The sequence below is a fragment of the Drosophila mojavensis genome, unplaced genomic scaffold (assembly GCF_018153725.1).
Source record: "Drosophila mojavensis isolate 15081-1352.22 unplaced genomic scaffold, ASM1815372v1 contig_80, whole genome shotgun sequence".
NCBI classification, from domain to species: Eukaryota; Metazoa; Arthropoda; class Insecta; order Diptera; family Drosophilidae; genus Drosophila; species Drosophila mojavensis.
The window spans coordinates 10,398,071-10,419,685 of NW_025318906.1; the positions used below are offsets into that span (position 1 = coordinate 10,398,071).

The window sequence follows — 21,615 nt, forward strand, 5'->3', positions numbered from 1 at the left end:
TTTCGGTTTCAATAAATGTCATTTTTTTGTTTCAAAGATTTTCGCATGCTATGAAAATCGCGGCAAGAGAAAATGCGATGGTATTTCAGGTATAAAAGAAAGGAAATTTACAATATACTTTTAACTATTCATGAATAATTAAAAATAATACATAAATATTAAACAAGTAAGGGCGTTGCAGTAAGACATTACCGACTGCATAATACTCATTCAAGGCCCAACTGTTGCCAGATAAAATTCCCCAAATGCTAAATTTGTGATTTCTACCTCTGAATGGTTCGGGAAAGTCTTGACACTTTATATACATGAGTGTATGCTTATGTAATATATGTAAATTTCTAGGCTTGGATGTACAGCCAGACGGATATTGCACAAAACCAATATACCCCTTTCACTTTCCATGACTGAGTATAAAAATGTCAAGTTGGCCGCACAGAGCTTCACATCGATAGCTCAATCGAATAAGAAACCATTTTCGCAGTAAATATTTAAGAGAAAATATCAACAAATGTGTGAGCAAATAAACATAAAGCCCTGTCGCGCCACGCTTTGCGGATTCTTTTTTATATATTTATTATTTTTATGTCTGCATGATTTATTTTTATTTTCAATTTTCAATACGTTTGTATTCGCTTTTGGCGTTTGCGCATCGCCATGTGCGCAACAAAGGAAAATTGTTCGATTGTTCGGACAACGAGGCGTATGCGTGTTATTGCGGGTAATTAGACATTCACAGCACGCATATACGCCATTGTTTTTTTGTTTTTTTCTGCTGCTTATTCATATTGTAATTCAGGCAATTCACATTTTTACATTTTGTATGCAAATTTAGCTCACGACAATTTCAATTTCAATTTTTTGTTTTTTACTTTTAGCTATTTTTATTGCCCCCCACTCACACAAACACACACACACAGAGGGCTTGACTGGTGAAAAATGCCAAGTACCAAGTTTTTGCGCAGCACCTCAAAAGTGTCAACAGATTTGTAAAGGCGCTGGAACTGTAGAGCTGACTGCCTGACTGCCTGCAATGGGATCGGAGCGAACGGATTGCGACGCTTGCATTGGGGTCAGCACCCACTCAAACGGGCAGGCAATAACTGTCTCGCAGCGTGTGTGAAACACCCATATGTGTGTCTGCATACCCTGCATGCTTGCCACGGAATACGCTCGATTGGAGAGCATGATAATTATACGTAAAAGATAAGCTACATGCATAGCTTGTATAAAATTAGGGGTATGCCCTTAAACATACTTTGAATTCAATTTGAATTTAAATAATACTAAATAATTAAAGTACAGTACCGACTATAAGGTAAAACCTTCTAGAAAATGAAGAAATTAAAAACAAATTGAGTAACTTGAAATGAATATATTTCATATTAATATATATTAATATTGTACTGCCGATAATAATCGAGAAAATAACAGCAATAAGTACATAATTGCTTCATCTAATGACTTTAATGACTAAATCGAGTCAGCTCAACAACCTGGTTCAGACTTTATATATCTTATGAGGTCTGCCACGCCTTCTGCAGCCTTTGATTTTTCATTTTCCATGGGTTTCAGAGCCTAATCTGCTAAATATATATTTAGCTATAATATTGACTGTCGACTACTAAATGTATATGATGTGATTAATAGAAGAGTATTTCCATTTATAGGGTGTCTTGCGGTCAATCACTCTCACTTGGAACATTTCTATTTTATGGTATTACTTTTGCGAATGGAAGGCAATAAAATATATTTATGGCATTTTGTTGTTGTTGTTCTCGTGTTGTTGTTGTTGTTGCTGTTGTTGTGCCTCGTCATGTAATTATGCCAGAAATCGTTACAGTTCCGCTTGATTGAGACGCAATTCGCCAGTTTTGTGAAATTTGCGCAAATTCAGAAAAGCGTTAAACGTTTGCATTTTAGAGCGAACAAAGCGCAAACAAAACCAGGAAGGTCAGACATGAACGAGCCCTCTTCCTTCATCTTCTGCTGTATACTTGCCCCCACCCCCCACCACACATCCCCTTCCGTTTAGCCAACGGGTTATTAAGTTTATGCATTTTTATGAGCACGCCAGTTGGGCTTGGTTGGGGCTGCAGTTGGAGGCGGGGGCGGGGGCGGGGGTTTGTTCGCCGTTGCAGGGTCTGCTCAATCGTAAGTCAAAGGCTGAGGTTCGGGTGGCTCTGTCGTCAGGCAGGTTGTGCTTGGTCTGCGGTCCTTTACATTGAAGCCGCAGCGCACAAAGTGCATTCACCCAAATCTCCAATATATAAGAAGCCCAGACTGGGCAGAGAGTGTAGCGTGGGGGGTGAAGGGCGGAGCGTGGTGGGCGAGCAAGTTGTAACGGAGTTTGAGCAGTTGAGGTAGCAGTCACTCACGTGCAGGCAGACAAACAAAAGCGTGGAATACAAAAACGCTTTTGTTTGCTGCACTTCATTGCATTCACTCAAGAGCAACAGAATGCGGCGAGCGAGAGAGACATAGGCAGCGAACGTGAGTGGGAGTGAGGCAGCAAAAGAAAATTGCTCGCGGCGAATGAAGCAATAACAAATGGAGCAAAGACAAAGCAACGACTTGAGAATACCCAGCAGCTAAAAGGAACGTGTCGACCCATATGTTGTATAAATATTATAATATAATAATAATAATCAATAGTGGGAGGGTACATCGAATAGTTAATAAACTTTTTGAGGAAAACTATCAAATATATTTTCAGTAAATAATTTTATGAAAATTTACTAACAGTTATAGTAAGCTCATTAATGATAATCGTACATTATATTTGCTTATATAATTATTAGTCATAGGAAACAGTAGTTTTTTTTTATGATAAATTAAGGGGGTGTACTTTATGTCCTTTTCATTTATGTTTAGTTATTGTGGGCGTAGCTCATACTGAATGATAATATCGATAAAGGCTGTTAACAAATGAATTTTTTATTATATAAATTAAAATCATATTTTATCTGGCACTATTAAATGCAACGAACATTTTTAAATAAATTAAAAATAATAATAATATTTAAATATTAAAAAAAAAAAAAAACAAATTCAAAATAATTCGAAATAAAAATAAAAATATAAAGCTAATATTATATATTAATATTTCTATAATTTTATTTCTTTTTGTATATTATTAAATTCAAACATAGTGAAAAAAAAAAAAAAAAAAAAAATAACAAAATAAATTTAAAAAAAAAGAAAAGAAAAGTGCAATTCTAATAAACATTACACTACAGTTTTCTAATATGATAAGTGCAATGGTTTTATCATGTTGTTATTGAAGACCTTATTTAAGGCGTTGATATTATTTGTATTGTCTACGTTCTCAGTTCTTTTGTTTTGCTTGTAAACATTGTCTGTGCATTTGTATATCTAGAGCAAACAAATACGAATTCACATTTCATTAATGCAAGTCAGATATGCAAAGAAAAATAAAATACCTTATATATATATATATATATATATATATATATATATATATATATATATATATATATATATATATATATACATATTAAATAATATAAATGTTATGAATATAAAATTTAATCTACCTTGTGAGCTTTCAGATAGTTCAATTCTTCTGGAAAATTCATGTTGGTTGACTTATGTCAGTTATAATCTATAGTCAGCTATAGTCGGCATGCCACCTCAATGGTCAAACTCTTAGCGAAATTGAAGGCCAGCCAAAAATCAAGACTTGGTCTTAATTCAGCGAGTGCGCCATGTAGCAGTTGCGAAAACTTTATGGGCAAACTTGTTAAGCAAACAGAGCAACACTTAAATGCAGCCCAGGATGGCAGAGCTTTTGTGGATGCAACTGCTGCAGCAGCAGAAGCAACCGGGGTTTGAGATAAGCGCGTTAAAAGTTGGGCTGCTCGACGGAAGCGTAACTAGAGACAGCCACAGCGGGAGAGCAAAAAAGAAAAAAAGAAAGAAAGAGAGTGTGTGAGAAAGAGAGGGTGGGCTGTTGAAGTCAGAGTGCGAGAGAGATAGCTGTATATTTGGGCTAGCTTTAAGTGTGGGTGGCCCGCAGTTTAATTAGCTACACTCCACGATAGCTAGTGTGTGTGTGGATGGTTATATACATGTGTGTGTGTGTGTGTGTGTGTGTGTGTGTGTGTGGGTGTGTGTTATCGGCTACGTTATAAACTTGACGCTGCCTTGCACTTTATGGCGTGCATCATTAAATATTTAAAGAGCTTTGTGTAACAAGATTTGCTTATGCCTTCAACACAGCACCCCCCTACCACACCCCTCCCACCGAGCAACACGAAAAGTCTCATCGTGCGCCGCTCGCGGCGGCTGTCAAGCACAATGTTGTTCGGCTTGAGCACATAATTGCATATTTATAAGTGCAGTCGACGCCGCGACAGCAAATTAAGCGGCAACAGTGCGCTTCTCACTCCATCTCTCCAGCTCCATATACACACACACACATACATACTATACAGTCGATTTATGTGTGTACATACACCATCTGTGTTAACTTGACTCGCTTTGTGCTCGGCAATTAATGATGCATTTTTGTTGCAAAACTTTGAGCTGCAATTGAATAAACGTTGAGTGGCGCCTGAGACAGAGAGAGAGAGAGACAGAGTGACAGAGTGGAGCCCACAGGAGCGAAGATTTTGGCATTCAGTTTTGTGCGCCACAACTTGGAAATTGATTTAAGGGCTCTCATGTCAAGTTCGGCAAGAACTCTTGTTCGGAATCGAACCTTTGTCATGGTCACGCAGGCTGCCACAATGGTAGAGCGAGAGCGAGAGAGAAAGAGGGAGCGTAAGTGCAAGAGAATGTGAGAGAGAGGCAAAGCAAAGTTGGCTGTTAATGAATAGCTTATCCAACCATAAACCTTCTATGCCAGAACATGATTCAATTTATATCAGTAGAGTCTGTTCCTATAAATTAGTTGTTAGAATTTCATTTAAATATTTTATTCTTGCAAAACCAAGACAGAGATTTCGTATAAACTGTAGATGGAATAATTATATGTATATACATATAGGTGTAAATATATTATTCTGTATTCATATATCTATATATTAATATATTTTTTATTAATTCGAATGTTTATATATAATACAGAATTAATTATATTACATTAAAAAAAAATAAAATAAATTACCTATAGACAAACAAATTTATATTCTATATTTGCAAATCATTCAAATGAAATGTAAGCTGAACAAAATCTGTATGTACGACTTTATTGCTAGACAATAAAACAATAAAAATAAAAAAAATTTACTACATTTTTATGAGAATTCATTTGCGTATTCCATTTTCCCTACCCTGACTTTGACCTAAACAAATAATCTACACAAAAATCAGAACAGAAATAATATAATAATAAATCATGCCGAGCTCTATATAGATTAAACAAAAAAAAAAGCAACACTGTAGTCAAAAATTACCGACTGCACAATACCCTTTCATGACCCAAATGCTTCTCCATTCATTTGCTACATTTACCACGCCCCTAATGGGTGGATGGGATCAATCGTTGCACAAAACCAATATACTCATTTCAATTTCTTAAATGAGCATCAAACAAGCACAAAGCAACAAAATAGCAACTGTAAACTCTTCCTCTTCACTCAAACAACTGGTATTCCGTTGAGTTTATGGCTAAACAACTTTCTGGCTATTAAACTTTATTTTCGTTGTTGTTAATGTTTTTTGTCGCTTTTCACATTTGGCAGGCAATTAATTTTTAACATTTATAAATTGCGCTCATTAAAAGTTCTGATCAAATCATAGAACGCTTTCTATTCTATTCATAATTTTGTTGATTTTGCTCTTTTTTTTTTTTTTTTTTTTTTTTTTTATTAATTTTAATTTTTTTTTTTTTGCCAATAAACAGCTTTTGGGCTCTGGTTGCATGTTGCATATTAATTACGTGAAATTATTTTTGCTACAGCGCCAACGCCTGAATTGTGTTCTCTGTTGCGCTATAATAAATGACTAGCCATTGCCACGCCCTCTCGCCCAAACGCCCTCCAAAAATCAACCGCACAAACTTGCAAAGTCCATAAACAAATGTTGATTTTGCAAAATTGCATTATTATGCAAGAGGGGGCATGGAACGGAGGGGGAGGGGGAGGGGGTAGGGCTATAATAAAATGCCAGCAATGCCATTAAGCAAGCAACGCCCTTTTTCCTGGGCGTGGCGCATGCAATTGAAAACGCACAGAAAATTAGTTTTTGCAAATATGACATTCGATGTTCGTGTAATGGAAATTTACACAGTTTTATTATAATACATATTTGAGAGTTTCCATTTGTCGTTGTTGTTGCTGAATCATTGAAATTGAACACAAATTTGCATAGCTGAAAATGTATATATGTATATGTATATATTTTATGAACGCAACGAAACTGATTTATCCACTTGGATAAACAAATCATTTAACGATATTTTTAAAATTTGCCACTCATTTGACACTTTGACATTTGAGCTGAGAAATTATCTATTTGATGTCATTTCTAAAGTGTATACCTCTAAATACTCTCCTCTTCCATATCTATTAATATATAACACATTTATTTTCATGTTCATACCCAATGACCCCAAGAATAAACAAAAAGATAATAAAAAAAAAAATAAAAAGCAAATATTTATTTTTTTTATATTTTAATAATTATATATAATTCCAATTCTTTGCACATTTCAAAAATGTATGCAAAAGCAATAATAATAATATTTATATATATGTTTTTTACAAAGTCTTAACAAATAGTGCAATTAAAAAATATTTAAATATGCAACAAATTTTAATTATACTATTTTAGTTTTAATTACAAAATTATTATACATATATGTATATTATATATACATAGAGCATTTAATATTCTTCCTTCCCGACATATACATTTCACATTGTTATTTTTATTCTCTTGGGTTGGGCTTTTTAACGCCTGCCTAATGAGATTTTTGTGTAAATTCTGGTCACAGAATTAGTCATAAAACAATTTGCTGATTCTGCAATTAAATTTTTGCAATTTCGCCTTGAATATATAAGACTTGCGGTACACATATATTTATACGTATTATATAAATTTGCTGACAATAAAAAGTGCACAACTTTATCTCTTTTGATAAAAAAAAAAAAAGAAAAAAAGATTTGCACTCACTTGAACTTTTATAGCTACAATCAGTCAATGATTCAGTTATAAGACAAAGAACCTTAGAATAAAATTGATTTCAAAATAAATGTACAATATATTCACACATACGAATATATATACAGACAAATGTTTGCATTTATTGTTCAAAATTCGAATGTTCATAAATCTTATTAAATGTGAACATCTTATTTTGCATTTCCTGAAGTGTTCTTAAAATTTGACTTCGTTTTCTGGTATATGCATCGTTTGTTTTGTACAGTGTACTTAAAGCAACAACTGTGCAAACAAGTTTCGAAAGAGTAATTTTTCCAGTTCTTAACGCAACATCAACAAACAACAACAAAACCAGTCTTCAGGATGGCCAAAACCAAATAACTAATGGGAACATTTGACTAACAACAAAATTCAAGTGATCTGTAAATCTGAAAACGCAAATGTTAACAAATAAGACGACTTTATTTCCTTATACTAAATGTTTTCTTTTTAAACAATAATAATAATGCATTAGTGTTGATAAGAACTAATCTATTATAATCTCTTTATATGACTCTATTAAATGTCAAAATATACATATATTCGAGAGTATCTCTGGCACTTGACCAGTGCATGCGCGATAAGCAACAAAATACTAAACAAAAATATAATATAAAATATATAATATAAAAAAAAATAACGTAACTTTGTCTGAGACATCGGAGCCATAATGTGTTCACCATAAAGTCAGCTAGATAAACAAGATATGAACGCAAAAGTCGTTGTTGCTTAACGTTCTTAAATTGGCCAAGTTTCAGATATCGTATCTTATCAATGTGCTGTCCATGTGTGTGTGCGTGTGTGTGTGTGTGTGTGTGCCATTAAGGCAATTGCTGTGGCCAAAATTGACCTTGTTACGAAAAGTCGTCTTGGCCATATTTCCAGAGCTTGCCGTTCGCCTTCCAATTGGCAATTGCTTTGGGGCGTTCTCCGCTTTCATTTATCATCATATTTCTTGCATTTACCGCACATTTCACCAACTGCTGACCGTTTTTGCTTCTCCTTCTTCTTTTTTTTTTGGTGTCACTTACGTGCTGTACTTATTGTCGTTGTTGTTGTTGCTGCTGCTGCTGCTGTTGGCCCAGTTTTGGCAACTGCCAGAAACCATCTCTCATTTCTCTCTGGCGCGCAAATTCAAACAAATGCATTTTACAGCTCTCTCGGCCAACTTTGGCTGCAACACTGTGTGTGTGTGCGTGTATCATATCTGTGGCCAAAGAAAGCCGTTGCCCGTTTGCCATTCGCTCTTGGCACTTGGCTTTCACTTGAAATCACGTTTGAACGCCAGGCTGCCTGCCTCTATCTACCCTCTCTCTCTCTCTCTGTGTGTGTATGTGTGCGTGCTGAAAATGCTTTTCCAAACAATACACCTTACCCCTTACTACCCAGCCAGCCATGCCACGCCCCTTCTGTTGGCTTCTACGCCTCATATTCGGTTAGGTATGAACTTTATTGCAGCACATGCCATTACACAGATGCTGTAAATATTTTTTCGTAGCGGTCATAAGTACGCAGAGTATCTGAGAGATACATACTCATACCATAACAGACACTTACACACATACATACACACATAAATGCTTTTATTTTATTATTCCTTCTGCTCATCATAAATTCCATTTGAAGTTTTTTGCTTTCGTTTTGTTTTTGTCCGCCCAACATTTTTCATCAACAAAAATTAAAAACTTTTCCTTTGCCTTATGAATTTTTATCATATGCATTGCCACGCCCACGGCAACGCCCATGACCTGTTACGTTGTTTTGCCTGATTTTTTATTTCATATTTGATTTGAAATTCATTTTCATTTAAAATAAAACTTGTTTAATTTCGCTTCATTAAACAAAGAAAGTTCATGCGCAAGATAGAGACAGAGAGCGAGTGAGATACACTGAGAGAGAGGGAGTAAGCAAGAAGTACCATAAATATGTATTATTTATTATTATTTTCAATTCAGATCCAATCAATTCGATTCACTCATTTGCATAACAACTTCACACACATGTTCCAACTGCAGTTCACGATCTTAACTTTATTTATTCAAATCATACGGTTATTACGCGTTCGAGCTGCTTTAACCGGGGAATGCAATACAGGTTAAGTGATTTCTAATACTAGAAACTATCTATAAGGAAACAGATCTGTTCGATTATAATATTACACGGTTTGAATCGAAGGAAGAAGCTTGAGAGAGCTGATTTATTAACGTAATTCAATGAATTATTCATAAGGTAAAATATATAATATATATCATATTAATATTTACACATATATCTATCGAATATAATATATATTTTGGAGAACAGTGGAATAAGTACTGGTTAGACAAGCCATAAAGGAATTTAAACTCTATTTAGTTCATACAAACATTATTTAAAAAAAAATAATAATAAAAAAATTATATTTTTTATATTATATTCATAGTTAAAAAATAATTAAAATATATTTGTATAATTTAACAAATTTTCCCATATATACAATTCGTGTGCAAAAACAAAAAATGTTTAAAGTGAATAAATAATAATCTGAAAACTGATTATAAATTCAATGATCGAGACGCTTCGAGAAACGGCCACATAAATTTGCTAGTTTAAACTATGATTAATATTCATTTATGCCGTTGCATAAACTTTGTAAACTGCGATTCGACAAAAGAAACAATAAAAAGCAAAGCAAAACGACAAAATTCCATCACCTACAGTCGATATTTCGAGAATTGAATCTTTACACAACAGAATAATTTTTACAATCAAATAAGATAGAATAAAATGTAAAAAAAATGTTTAAAAAAAAAATTGTAAAAATAAAAAATAGAAAACAAATGTCAATAATTAGAAATTTAAATTCAATAAGCGCCAAAGCCACGAACAATAATTTAGAAGCCAACACACAGTTAAATGGATGAAAGCTCATAAATAATGCCGCAGAATAAATAATAATTAAATGCAAACATATGCCCATTCCACTTACATATATACAAGCATACATACATATGTACATATGTATGTGTGTATGTTTTGCATAGATTACGGCGTAGGTAGCAACTGAGACTGTGGCGCACATCAAGTGAAAATGGTAGAATGTGAAAAAAAAAAGCTGCCAGCTAAAAGCAAATAACAAAATGGGCAACAGTTGCTAAAAATGAAACGCATGCAATGAGAAAGAACAACAACAAGAGCAGCATACCAAGAACACCAATAACAACTACAACGACCAACTGTAAATACATGGCTCGTGTTGCCAACTTCCTCTGCCATCATACACCAAACGCAGACGGCAACGCAGCGCACATTTAACACGATTGGCAACGCTGTGCGGCTTTTTTTTTTGTTTTTTTTTTTTCGCTCTCTTCGCTTTGCACACAAAACCCGTTTTCAAAGCTGACGCACTTCACAGTTGTCTGTGAAGGCAACTACAACAACAATAGCAACAACAACTAAAACAGCAGCCAAAGTGATAACAACAACAATAAGAAGCAGGCCCATTTGACCGAAAAAACTACCAGCAGCAGCAGCAGCCACGAAATAGACAAATTTTGAGGTTAACATTTCGATCGTTTTTTTTTTTCGCTCTCGCTCTCTTGCAAAAACGAAAAACAAAACAACTGTTTGGCTATCGCTTGCTCGCTCGCACCTATTCATTTGAAGGGCTGGTTGAGTGTTGTGTGAGCGCATTCGGTTTGCCATTTTTGTTTTTTTCTCGTCTTTTCTGCACTATAAAATCGATGGTGCAATCGTGTCTATTCACGCTTCTTCTTTGCGCTCTTTTCATTGCTTTGCTTTTGCTTTTGCTTTTGCCTTTGCTTTTGCTTTCTAACTATATTTTTAGCACTCGAATGTAAACAAAACGCGTCGCCATTTTGGATTGGGCATGTGGCACAGTGTGTACACATGGCGTATACACGCACACACACATACTCTTACACACATAACTTTAACGTCTTTACCGGCTTCAGTGGCTGCTTTATGACAAAATTGACCTTAGCTTCGGTGATTAAGATGCGAAAAAAAAAAACAACATCCGAAAGATATGTGCAATGCTAATGAGCGCTAATAAGATACACGCCAAAACACACATTTACACACACACATACACATACACAGGCACATTAAACAGAGGCTGTATATGCTTTTTTACGTGCGGCTCACTTAGTGGAACAGCACTCGTGAGCATATTGATGATAATCTTTTTAAATATTGATCAGTTGCTTAAGATTTGCATATAGAGTTTACTTTATTGATTATTAACATGCACGAGCTGCCTGACAACTCACAGTGGACCTAAATATAGTCCAAATGGTGGGAGCAGTTGACATATAAGTAGGCTAAATGGAATCACCTTGAGACAGATGAGCGACGAGCGAATGTCAAACAGCAATTTTTCAGTCCAGTTATAAGGAACTTGACTACGTTGCAAAATTAGAATTGTACTATAAATAAATTGTAGCTATAATTGGAATTACATCTATGGGGTTGACTCTACAAAGGCATAAGTGCTTGATTATGTGAATACTCTCTGTGTCTCTATATAATAATCAGGTATTAAACATAACAAATATTTAATTTAGCATTTTCTAACATTTCATAGAAACCGTCTACGACCTTTACGAATGTCGTTAAGCATTTAACGGCATACGGCAAACGGTAAAAATAATTAAGTTAAATTGCAGCTATTGTTCATATCGCTCATATTGTTCTAGTATTATTTGCATTATGGCAGGTCGTGTCGCCTGTTGCCTCTGATTTGTTTATTTAATTTTACAGCTGCTTTGTAATTACAAACCAAGCGCAATTTTTCTCGTTTTTTCGATAATTTTTCAAATTAGAATCGAAGGGTTTTTTGTGTTTATTGTTTTTTTCTTTATGACACATCGCATTAATCTTATATGTAGAGCTTTGAGGTGCGGCCAGATTAGATAGGCAAACAAAAAACTATGGTTGAATTTCCTACGTCTTATGGACTTCTAATTGCCAATGTGACTATAATTATCAATTATCAATTATAGCCACGGCCATCAATCAAGCTATTACAATTTTCTGATATGATTGTTACGCGAAAATGAGCAGAATGCAAAAGCTTAATGAATATATGAATAATAAAATAAAAAAAATATGTATGATAATTATAATTATAATTCGATTATCAAATCTCTTAAATTATGTTTATTTGCAATACAAAAAGGCTGCACCAGTGCTAGAAGGAAATATATATTTTAATCTTTAAAAAGTATGTATCTAAGTAGTAGGAAAATAAAAACTGTAAAAAAAAATGCTTAAAATTTCTAAGACAGATCTCAACTAATAATTGCAGTACTTCAGCACTTACCAATCAACATATACAAAAATGTATCTTTAAATCTAATTGTTTACATACAAGAATTTTACGAAAATCTCCATAAAACAAACACTAGTTTTTAGGAAACAATAAACAAGTAAACAAATGTTCGCTTCTGCTAAAACTATAAATTTGTTCTAACTTAATGTGCTGTTTCCGACTTATTAAAATAAAAATTTAAAAACTGGTTCAATCTAATCACCATTGCATTCCAGTTAATAAGATGCTCACGTTAATCGCTTCTGAAATATTTTCGCATATTAAACACAAATATTTAAAGTATTGAAAATTTTCACAATGAATCATCAAAAGAAACATCTCAACCCCCACAAACGCACACAGACACTTAAGCAAACCGATTGGGGGCTTTTAAGTCAATGCGCTATTCTTATAATTGATTTTCTATATTTAAAGGAATCGGACGAACAATTTTAAAGAGAAATATCTTGAGGAGGTCATCTTTGTGGATGATGCGGCACATACAAAACACGGAATACGGAAATATACAAATAAATACGTGTGCACACACTTATACGTATTTATAATACACAAATATAAATGTTAATGCATTTAGTATAAACAAAATCGAAAAATCACTAAGAGAAATGTGCAAAATGGACGATATTTAATCAGTAAACAATTTATAATTATTTTGTTTGTATTTTATTTTATTACAATTTTTTGTATAATAGAGCAGCTGGCGCCAAGTAGCTTTATATAGGTCTTGGAGAGGGGGATGTTGAGCTGTCTGAGCAGGAGCGGGAACTTTTAAACTAGTCGCGCGGGTTCATGTGTAATTGCACTTTGAGTGACTTTTAAAAACATCAAGAGCGTCACATATATAATTAACAAGGCAGCTATCTATAAATATAGAGTGTTGTAGATTATCTGCGCAACAGAGATGAGCGCGTATCGAGCACGAACGAGCATTTTACAAATTTAACTGATTTTTAATTAGATATCAAACATAAATTTATTATATGTTCATTATTTTCGTGATTTCATATTAACGATACATTTTAATTATAATACAATCTTATTTTTCCATCTATTTTATTGTTTTATAATTATTTTCGTGAGCAATAGCACGAACGACATTTGACATGATTACACAAAGTCGTGTGGGTGTTTTCCATCTCGAAGAAAACACGAGTTACGCGCAGCTCTAGTTCACACACACTTACATCCGTGCATTCTGTAGACAAACTCGCACTCACACTCTCTCACACACCTAAAGCAATTCAAATTCAATGTCAACAACTGAGCTGAACAACAGCTGGACTTCAAGCAATGCACCAAATTTGAAGCTATTAATGGATGTATGTTTGTTTTGGCCGTAGCTAAAATAGAAAACGCAATTTATGCAGCTGATTCAGCAGTTTTCAATTTGTTTGATTAATGCACAGATATAATTATTATAATTTTTTAATGCGAATTTTGCGCCAAATTAAGTCAGCGCGCGCTCGATTCGCGATCTGGCAACACTACCAAGAGCGTCAGAGAATTGAGCGGCGGCAAGGTAAGCGGTTGTTGTTATTGTTTTGCTAGTTGTTGTTTTATGACTTTTTTATTTTGCTACTTTAACCATAATGGAAATGTATTATTGTTTAAAACTTGTACTTCGTGTTGTTGTGCACTTTAGTTTACACTTGACTTGTTTTTGTTTGTGCACATTCTTGAAACTGAAATTGTATAATTTTTTTTTTTTGCCAATCTGTTTATTTGGCGCGCTGCTGTTAAAATACTTAACGGGTACAAATGCAAAGTCAATTAACAGCCTTTATTTAAATACCATGACGCCAGTCGCACTCATAATTTACTTCGCTTATTATATATTTATATTTTAACGAAAAGAAAAAAGGTAAAAAATAAATAACGCAGAAACGTGCTAAATAAACTCGCGACAAAACAACACGAAGCAAGGCGCACAGCTGACGCCTGTTTGTGAGAGCGAGCCGGAGTCGCTCTCCCAGTCACGCTCACTAGTGATGAGCGAGCTGGCCAAACTGCCAACGAATGAATATTTATTATATGAGTGAATATGCATGTCTTATTAACCAAATTTTGGGATTATAATTATTTATTAATAATTATGAAGGTATTATATGGCGACTTGCTTAACTCCATCAAAGTAATTATATATTATAACAGAAGCTTCGGGTTTATTGTAGGTAACATTTGAGGACAAATGCAGCTGTGTTAAAATATCGCTCATCTCTAGCTAGCTCTCTCGCGCTCAGCAAGTGGCACCAGCTGAGACTTTGCGTTTGTCTTCGTCGGCCATTGAGACAAAATAAAACACAACAAATACAAAAAGAGAAAAACAGAAAACAAAACACAAAATCAAACAACAAAAGTTTTGCAAGCGCAACGACTGTAAAAAAAACTGGCAACTGATTCGCTGATGACGACATTTACCTATTTTCTTGTTTTTTTCTTTTTTCTTTCTTTTTAACAGGCTTCGCCTTAAAATATAAAATTTATAAACTTACATTTCTCCTTGTCGCTCGTGCAGCTGCTCCACTTAGCACTTCAACAAGAAAACAAAACACAAACACACAACGCAAACGAAGAGAAAGAAAAAGAGAAGGCGACGCTGGCAAAATTAACTTTTCACTCTTTCTCTTTTCGAGCTATTTTTCTTTGCTCACAGTTGGGCTGTTTGCGTTTGTTGCACTTTCACCGCAACGGGTTGCGTTTTCCACAATTTTCACGTGTTTTCTCCACTTGAGATTTGTAAGTGAGCTCTTTATGAAAATTTTACATGATTATTTGCTGGGTTAAGCAATATTTTTAAGCACACACACACGCGAGCCTACATAAAGACTACAAACACGTACATAAACATACGCACACACATACACAAACGAACACACACATAGGCAAACAGCACTCAAGTACGTGCTATTGCTGCTGTTGCTGCTGCTGCTCTTGTGCTTCTTTTTGCTTCAGCTTCTTTTGCTTTTGCCTATTTACTTTGGTTTGCGCACCAATTCATTCATGTATTTAAATTACGCGCCCGATTCCGTTATTTTCAAGCTTTGCTTTCTTTTAATGCGAATGCGAATGTTGCACTTTCTTGTGTGCGCAAAAAACAATGCGAAAGATTATTTATTTTATGTGTTATTTTGGAAATAAACGCTGTGGTCGTAGCCGCGACTTGCTCGCCCGCTCTTCCAATTGGAACTGAGCGCAGCCACTTGATTTGGAGTGAGCGACGGCGACGGCGCAGTATTAAATTAGCTGTGAACAGCCAGCAGTGTTGACCGCGCAATTGTTTTCACGCTAAATATAGCTATTTGCAGAGTCAATCTAACAATAGAGCGTTCGTGCAGTTAAATGTTTTCAGCAAAACGCATGCCTAATATATTACAGATGTTATAAGATATTGCAAACGTTGAGATATTGTACTGCACTTAGCACGAAAGTTACGTTACTTCAGCTCAAAAAGTTGCGTACTTCGTATTTCAGCTTGTGAAGCGCGAGCAGCACTGAGAACGACATTGTAGGATGAGAGTGTATAAGTGCACTCTCGGGCTCTCGAAGTCGTGTAAATACTCGATTTTTGGTCCAAAAAAAAATCATGCAATATTGGGCAAATGTTTTAACAGCCTTGTATGACAACTTTCAATGATTAACATTTTTTTTTTTTTATTAAATAATAATGCAGTATATAAAAATGCATAGTCATATGAAGCTATCGATAAACGCGGCACAGATGTCGTTCAACGTCAGCAACGGTTGTGCAACTGTTGGACTGACATTGGCCTTGGCTGTTGCCTACTTTTAGGCTGACCTTGCAAACGGTCCAGCCAACAAAAAACTTTAAGAGATGGCCCGAAGAAAAAGAAACGTAATTAGATATATGAAATATTCAAGTAGTATAATATTTAAACAACTGCTTTTGATGTTGTTTAAGGCCTTACGCTTGCAGGCTCCATTTAATTAGCTTCATTAAGACTTTACGAGTTTTACAATCAAATCCATTAAAGCTCGTTAAGTTCGCTGGACTGCAAATTTTCAGATATGAGCGGAAAAGTTAATCCCTTTAGCTTTTTAACTGCTTTCAAAGCGAATTGAGAGTCCTTTACCAAAATTTCACATTTAAATAAATATTAACAAGCGTTGAATTTAATTACGACGGCAAGAAACGGCCGGCCAAAGTAAGTTCTACGGCTAAAAAAAGGGTCCTTCAGAGCCGGTACCCTTTTCCAGCTAAATGAGTAAACAGTGAACAGTGAAATGAAAATCACAGCAACGATATCTTCATTTGAGCAGTTGCTTCCCTGAAGTCCTTTGCAATAAATTGCTGCAATAAAATTGAAAGCAAAGACGACAAACGCGACAGCTCGCAAATGTTTCTTTTTGTTGCTGTCAAGTTTCATTTGTTGCGTTCCGCTGATTACCAAAGCCACCTACAACACCACCGCCCACCCCACCTGGCCATCAAGAAAATGCGCGTGGTCCTGCCAAGCGATAAAGTCAAGTTGGAAATAATAGCAGCAACACTTTCAACAAGAGCAACAACAACAACAGCAGCAGCATCGGCAGCATCAGCAGTTGATGCTGGACCACCAGCTCCTGTTTTTGATGATGATGACAGCAGCACAACTTGCAACGATAATGATGCCTCCCATCATCTAGCCAGCACAGTGGGCTAAAGCTGATTGTGGCTTGCCATAATTTTATAAATGCAAATGGAAATTATACTTCAAATTATGATTAGGCAGCTTATGGAAATGAAGTAGTTAATGTTTAGGAAAACTAAGTGAAGCTGGAAATCAGGCACCAAATAGAAATATATATTTAATCAGCAAGTCCAATACAAAGCTCAAGCTGAGGTAAAACTCGTCTCCTTAGTAAAGAGAAAAAGAAGAAATGATGCACTGAATTGGAGAATGAGAAAGTTGAGCCATATGAAATTTCAAATGAAACAACCAAATGGAAAATGAAACATGTGAATGAGAAACATGATATGAGAAGCTGAGGAGAGTGGAATTTAGTTGTGGAACTTGTACATATATAGAACTTATATGTGGCCATAGAGACTATATGTCTCTGTCTGTGGAACTTGTGTGTAGAACTCCTCTATGGTCGTATACGTGGAACTTGTTTAAGGAACTCTTCTGTGGAACGTATGCCTGGAACTTGTCTGTGGAGGCTGTATGTGGAACTTGTAGTTGGAACTTGCATATGGAACTCTATTTGGAATTTGACTAACCATAATGATGATGTGGTCTCGATAATGTTACGATTATTAAATAACAATTTTTGACTATTGAATATAGAACTTGATATACAGTCAATTAAAATATTTATTGCAATCAAATCGATATGGAGCCACTGTAGATGGTTCATTATAAAAGAAAAAGTGTTGCCGAGTTATAATGAGAGCGCAGCTTGAACAGAAATTTACGACAAGCGCCGCGTTAAGTGACAGCCGGGGACAGCAGGCGAGGCAGGTTTACGAGGTGGGCGGGCGAGAGTCGCCGTGATGCGGGTTAAGGGTTGCGGGTTGGGCATGAATCAGACGAAAGGGGTGTAAAGGGTAAAAATGGACTTGCTGCAAGCGAGTGCAAAAGTTTTCCTATTTAAGGCTCAATGACAAAACAGCAGCAAAGCGCACCGAATCGAATTTTCAGCTCATAAAATATGCACATTTTAATTTGCAGCCTTTAAAGCGAAGTCGAAGTGTGGCAAACGAGAGAGAGAGAGAGAGAGAGAGAGAGAAAGGGAAGCAGAGTGGAAGCGAGGTCCTAAGTAATTGCCCAGCAATAAGAAAAAAGAATTAACAGAAGGGTAACGTAGGCAACAATACGAAATGAAAAGCCAAGCGCCGAAAGGCCACAAAAGGCCGAGTCCAGGCTGAATGCAGACAGAATACTGGCCGCAGGACATGGCCCAGGAGAGTCGAGCAGAGTAGGAAGACTGCTCGACTGCAGCTGCAGGACGGCCGAGCTAACCAACTGCCAACCGATAGCTGTGACAAAGCCGCAGTCAGAGATAAGAGACTCCAGGCACCCACGCCCTGGCCAAGCGTTGACATCGCATCAACACAACTAATCTCGACCATTCTCTAAATGATGGACACAAAATCCTTGACCAGCCCACTCCAGTCCGGACTCGTCCAGGTCCTCTGCGTTCCTTCAACTCAAGGACTGTGGTCGGCTGTGCGGGGCTTGGCTGTGGATTTGCTTAGCAGATTCTTTTGCTCCGCATATATGGGGAGACATAGAATACGGTTTTCATTTGAACGAGAGAGATGCCGCTAGAGAGAGAGGGAAGGGGTGCGTGTGAACTCCCCTCTTATTTGCTTTTGCCGGCTTCAGAGTTCTGCTGATGGCATCTGTATTTCGATCTTAATGCCTGGGCACAGAGTAAATAAATATGAAATGTTTAGGACATTCTTAGAATTTGCTGTGCCAAATATAAATTGTTACTGGGAAAATGAAGAGGAATACATTAATACACATATACATATATTTAATAGAGGCTAATGGTACTTAATGAAATTTATGTGAAATACAAATCTGAAGACTGTATAGCTCGAGGAGCTATACAATAAAAATAGAAGTCCAAAATTAATTATTTTCGTTTTTTTTTCTGTGGAATATATCATCAAAAAGATGTGAAAAAAAAAATTAATAAATCTAAAGTTACATATTTTCTTAATTTTTTTTTTTTTTTTTTATAAAAATCAAAATTAATATTTTAATAGCTCGAAGAGCTATATAATAAAAAAGGTTGTCCAAAATTAAATAATTTTGGTTTTTTGAAAATATCAATAAATGAGTTAAAGTTATATATTTTCTTACTATTATTTTTTTTGTGGGTATATATTAAACAAATTTAATAATTTAATTTATCTATCCTTCTCTATCTTTATTTCTTACACTCTCTCTCTCCCTCTTACTGTCTATCTCTATCTCTCTCTCTCTATCTATGCCTCTTTTTCTCTCTCACCCTACTTCTTTCTCTCTCTTTCTATATATATAAATCTCTCCCTCTTTTTCCCACTGTTTCAAATTAAAGTATAAAAAGAAAATATTTTGCAAATTTCATTTATATTCGACAATAAAATTTAATTTATTAAAATAAACCTTTGAAGCTATTTAATTTATTGTTTTTCTACTTGAATCGTCTATTTTCCGCTTCGCTAGTTAGTAACGCCAAATTCTTAATTTATTTTTTGATTTTGTAAATTCGCGATTTGGCTATAAATCAATGGGCAATTAGATGCTTGGCGATTGAATGCAATGAATGCTTTGGCATTTAATTTGCCAACGCAATGTTTACGCCCCTTTTGCATGCGCAATCAACAATTTAGTGGGCATTACGCCGAATGAATTTGCAGCATGCAAGCTGCAAAGCCGAAACACATGGCGTATGAGTAATGCGTCATAATTGCAATTTACTCGCGAAAGTTGGCTTAAATCACACAGATCGATGAACGGGCATTAAACGAGTTGCAAATTACGTGTTTGCTTATATTATATTGTCGATAACCGTTGGACTTTGCTAATGTGGGCGTGGCAGCCAAAGGGGCGTCACTGCTTGTTGCGAAATTAAATTTGTTGGGAGAGGAATTTCTCCATTTACGACTTTTTAGGGGTCTTTATAAATATTTAAAAATACAAAAAATAAAATAGATAAATAATCAAAAAGTCATTCAATTAGCTAATTACATTCTGTAGAGTTAATATTCATATCTAAATATATTTATTTATTTATGCATCTTCATTTCATATTTATTTACATATTTTCAATTTTAATTATTTTATCTACAGCGCCAAAAAAAAAAAAAATAAATAAAATAATAATAAATAGAAGTTGTCATAAAACTCGCCTCAAAATCAATCAAATTAATTGCAAAAGCTTGTGAACAGTTTAAAATTTCATTCGGGACAATAAAATCCCCAGTCATAATAATGAAAGCTGATCCACAAAATTCAATTTAATCTTAAAAAAAAAAACTTGATATAATTGTTAATTGATAATGAGCAAAAAACGAGCTTTTCATTATTTTCAGCGTAGAGCTAACGAATTGTAATTGTAACCTCGGGCATTTGTCATTCTTTTATTGCAAAATGTAATCAACACGAAACACTTGTTAAATATTTATAAAAACACATATACATCTTCATATATACATATATCAGTTATATATTCATATGAATTGGCCTTAACTAATTGCCAAGGTTTTTCCCTGACCCTAGACGGAAACAGAAGGCACCTGAAGTCGTGTTAAATCAATATTATAATATTATAATATTTAATGCGGCTAAAGGAAACCGTAGAAACAAGAAGAAGAGAGCAGAAAAAAACAATAAATCGATGCGGCAGCTCACGTACGACACGAATAAAGCCAGAAATCACGCTGAAAGCATGCAAATCCTCAAGATTTTCATGCCATCCGAACAGAAACCTTCAACAGTAATGCAAATAAAAGAGATAAAGAAGCATACAAGTGTGAGTGTGTGTGTGTGTGGGCTTTGAGCGACTAGCGAGATACCCTAAATAGTAATGTGGTATATATAGTAAGACTAGCTTAATAATCTGCCATTTTGGACTATATATCTCAAATCTGCTAAGAATGCCAGAGTCGGCATTGACTGACTAGCTGACTGACTAGGATACCCTACCCTAACTGTTAGAGACTGTCATTGATTGAATAAAATAAATTCTATAAATATGAGGTATATGCATATTATATCTAGTAAGGCGCGCAGAGACTGTCATTGACTGACTAACAGATATGCTAACCCACACATTCCAGAATATCAGTCGTGATATTATTATAAAATCTCATTAAAAACATCATTATATGAGGAATATCATATTATATAAGTTATCTTTATTTTATTCAACTCGCAGACCCAGTTCATGAAACAATATGCTCTATAGTCTTATGCATACCTCCTTCTACCCACTTTATACACTTCAACAAAGCCAATAAACCCTGTTTACCCATTTTCACACTGCTGCAGGGTACGAAAATAGGTAAAAGCGTTGAAAAATTTCATTTTCACGCGCAGCACAGTCAACTGAAAGGCGAGGAAATGGAAACAAGTTAACTGCTAAAACACAAAAAAAAATAATAAAAAAAACAAACACACACA

The 21,615-nt window shown here is 35.1% G+C and overlaps 1 protein-coding gene across 2 annotated transcripts in view; it reads right to left on the reverse strand.

Moving 5' to 3' along the window:
- LOC6579378 overlaps window positions 1-21,615 on the reverse strand; it is a 91,946-nt gene that overhangs the window by 49,545 nt on the left and 20,786 nt on the right. Inside the window, exon 1 of one of the 2 annotated variants that reach the window (XM_002005238.3) lies at window positions 14,989-15,366. The exons of the other annotated variant lie outside the window; for it this stretch is intronic. The gene's annotated coding sequence lies outside the window, so the exon portion shown is untranslated. Of the gene's footprint in view, window positions 1-14,988; window positions 15,367-21,615 lie in introns of those variants that run through there. 2 annotated transcript variants of the gene reach the window in all.